The sequence below is a fragment of the Mastigoproctus giganteus genome, chromosome 6 (assembly GCF_048544385.1).
Source record: "Mastigoproctus giganteus isolate SK-2022 chromosome 6, ASM4854438v1, whole genome shotgun sequence".
Classification (NCBI taxonomy): Eukaryota; Metazoa; Arthropoda; class Arachnida; order Uropygi; family Thelyphonidae; genus Mastigoproctus; species Mastigoproctus giganteus.
In genome coordinates this window covers 216,619,659-216,623,473 of record NC_143580.1, presented here as the reverse complement: position 1 = coordinate 216,623,473, position 3,815 = coordinate 216,619,659, and the positions used below count along the sequence as shown (strand labels likewise).

General features: G+C 29.1%; 1 non-coding gene across 1 annotated transcript; it reads left to right on the top strand.

Moving 5' to 3' along the window:
* Window positions 1-2,843: 2,843 nt before the first annotated feature.
* TRNAW-CCA (transfer RNA tryptophan (anticodon CCA)) lies at window positions 2,844-2,915 on the top strand. Its single transcript has one exon. It is a non-coding gene; the product is annotated as a tRNA-Trp (tRNA).
* Window positions 2,916-3,815: the final 900 nt, after the last annotated feature.

Sequence of the window (3,815 nt, the reverse complement as noted above, 5' to 3'; positions counted from 1 at the left end):
TACGAGAAATGCCACAAGACTTCATCAGATAAAGTGCACACCAATCTCCTGGTTGCTTCTAAGGTACTTAAAGAAGAAGTGATGGAGCTAGTAATAGGCACTCTGTCGTTTTCAGCCTCTAAATCCTTCTCTCCCTCCCCTTTTTGTTGTATCAAACTGATGATTAAAGTCATACTCTTGATCTTTCCCATTGCGTTATTGGCTGAAGTAGTTGCGTTGTTCAGTGTACTTAGGATTTTATTGTATTTAAATACATTGCCTTGAGAATTTATTAGGATTTTTATTGTATTTAAATACACTGCCTTAACAATTTATTAGGATTTTATTATAGGTAGATATAATCTGTGTGGGTAGCACAATGGTATCGTCACCGACCTCCAGGTAGAAAAGAACTGGGATCAAATCCTGTGAATGACTTGGGAAATTTTTATAGGATTTTTTCACCCTTTGGCTGAGTTAGTTGGTCTCAGGTGTAGAGATAGTAAGGTTTCTCCCCTCGAAGCTCGGGTTTTTCGTCCAGTAAAGCTGACAAATAGACCAGAGAACAAACCTAATTCACGAACATAATATACAATGGGCAGATGAATGTATATTCCAGGTGGTCCTAGCATTTAAAATGGTATATTCCAGTATTTAAATACTAGGACCACCTAGTATATTCCAGGTGGTCCTAGTATTTAAATACACTGCCCTACCATTAATATCTGAACTTCTATATCTACAAATAACAGGAAATCACATGCCCTGAAGCCTCTAGTTTGCATGCTTGGGTAATAAAAAAATTGTTTAAATATTATTTTAATGAAAGAATTTAATTATAAATAAAAAAATTAAATAAATAAATTTAATTTAATCTTGTAAATTTAAAATAATAAAAATTAAAATGGAATGTCTCAAGCTGAATAAAAAAAAAAGATTTTCAATTTATTTTATTCAAATTTCACATTAAAAGAAAAATAGCTTCAAAAATGAAGAGTTTCTATCTATAGTTATATAATAATTTAAAGTTTGAGAGTTTATTTCTGAAATTAAATTTGAAAAGTTAAAATTTTTATTTCTTGAATCAATATTTAATTGCTACAAGCTGAAATGTTTCATTTTAAATTAAAGAAATGGAAATTTAAGTTTTAAATTTATTAAATCGCAATTTTTCGTGTTTTAAAACTTCAAAGTGAACGACCTTTATTCCTTCAGTAATCCAGCCTTTAATCATTTAGTAATCCAGCCATCAATCCGTACGTACTCCATCTATAATCCTACTTTTAATCTATCAGTAATCCGACTCGTGAGGTTCTCACCACACGCTTCCTACCATCAGTGCAAAATAAGCAAATTAAAATTGCTGGGAATTCGATGTTATTACCTTTCCTACTAACAGATGGAGCCACAGTAGTGGATATTACTAAAAGATCAGCTTTTCTGGAACTATTTATTTGACAGTGCATGTGCTGCCATCTATTAGGCACTAATCATATTAATGTTTTTAAATCATCGTTTGGAGATGTGTTAAGTATAATTACAATGAGGTGTGATTAGAAAGTTCGGGGACTGAATTAGTAATATGGAAAATGGCAGATAATGTATCACTAATAGAAATAAACGAATTTATGAGTAATAGCATGTAAAAGTCAACGCTGAAAAATAAAAGTGAGCAGAGATAGCAAAAATTACGTTAATATTAGGTAAGAAACAATTCAGTTAACTCAAATATGTAGTGAGGATAGCCCATAGTGCTAAGACATGCTCTTTTGAAGAAGGAGTTCTTTTAGATCTCTGTCCTAAAGTTACTGATGTGGAAAGTAGTCCTCTGTCTATTGGCCACCCCTGGAACGTGAAGATCAATGTGGCATAGAAGATCGGGCAGATAGGTTGAACAACTAGTAAAGATGTGATAAAACTGCTTTAGATCCAGAAGAGTTCACCCAGGTTCCATAGATTTCAACTTAAAGTAAAATCCGGTGGTAAAACTTGAGATTATGTCTGGAAAGATAGTGGATGAATTTTATTTGCTGGGACTCGGAGATGGATGCTTCTGCCATCTATTGGTCATTTTCTTATCTGTTTTCTGGTAGCCATAACGTATTAAATGCCAATTTAAATTTATTGAACAAATTTATTAAAAACAATCCCTCAAAGAATAGTAACAATTCTAAATATTGAATAATCATTCGTTCTATTAATTACTAATCATGAGTAAAATCCAATGATTTGCTACAGACAGAATAAATTATACTAATCTCTTAATTACTCAGTTATTCTCATTAGAGGATAACTTCTGAATTTTACAAATGTTTAAAAGAAATAATTAAAATATTTCTACTGTAGACAGTAAACAATACAATAAAAAATAGCTATATCATATTAATGAATTAGAGAAAAAAAGAACAGTTTTTTTGTGGAGAAATGATTTTTAAAAAATAATCACCCCGGACACAAGATGGAGCTGATGGGCTGTTTGATTATTCAATAATAATAAATTTGATTATTCAATTAATCAATAATAATAATAATAACTAGAAATATTGTATTAAAATTTATTCATTAGATTGCATGTTATAAAATACTTTAATACAATAAGGAACAGTAAACAAAATTAAAAGATGGCGCTTATTGCTTCTATTACGTACAGTATATGGCAATCAAGATACTTGAATATTTAAAAATAATTATTGCCTTTTGAGAAACTTAACGTGTATATATTGTCATTGATAAAAAATTATAAATGATTATTATCAATGTATTTGATTATTATTAAAGTAATAACTCCATAATTAAAAATAAACCATTTATGTGGATGTAGGGCTTTATTTTCTATAGAAACGTTTGCAGAATTTGGCCAACGTGGGCCGGTGGCGCAATGGTAGCGCGTCTGACTCCAGATCAGAAGGTTGCGTGTTCAAATCACGTCCGGCTCAAAATTTCTTTTTCCAATTTTATTATTTAATAATTTTTGTTTTATTTATTTATTTTTATATTAGAACAATTCAAATACTCTATTACAGAATAAAAACAGTAAATATTCACCTCTTTTAAAATTATAAATTAATTAAACGTAATAGACTCCTTTATCCAATTAACTTACTAGAATATTAAAAATATTGATGAATTAAATATAATTTTAAGTGTTATAATGGTTTTAAAAAATAAATTTAAGTTGGCCTCGATATTTATTACGTAGATGTTTAAAATATTCAAAAAATGTCTTTTATGATAACAGCATTTTAAAATATAGAATAAAGAAAAATATTGTTATTGGACTTTCCATATTGATGTGGCGCCATCTGTTGTTGCAAAATCTAAATAGAGCAGCCAAATTCATATTTTTAATCCTTTTGTTGAGTTTAATCCTTATTTCTTCTTTCTTGGTGATGCCCTTCGACTTCTGACTCGTTTTTTCTCTCTCTCTCTCTCTCAGGGTAACTCAGAAATTTTTTTTGGCTGGTGCATCAAAAGCCTCAGGCTTCCTTGGACCATACTGCTAATAATAATAATAATAATAATAATAATAATAATAATAATATACATTATTTATTAGTCTTCATCAAGTGCATTATATCAAACACTCATTAAAAATCATAGAATCCTTATCAACAAGTTATTGTTATACAATTGCTCAAACACAAATTTGACTATACAGTTTTTAGTCCCACTTCCTGAAAATAAAAAAATAATAATAAATAAATAAATAAAATAATAAGATAGCACATAATACCTAAAATTTAATATAAAATAATATCTTCATTCCTCAATAGATGGCAGCACGATATTTTCCTAATTTAAAGCGCTCTAATTTTCTTTTAGACTAAAATTATCTT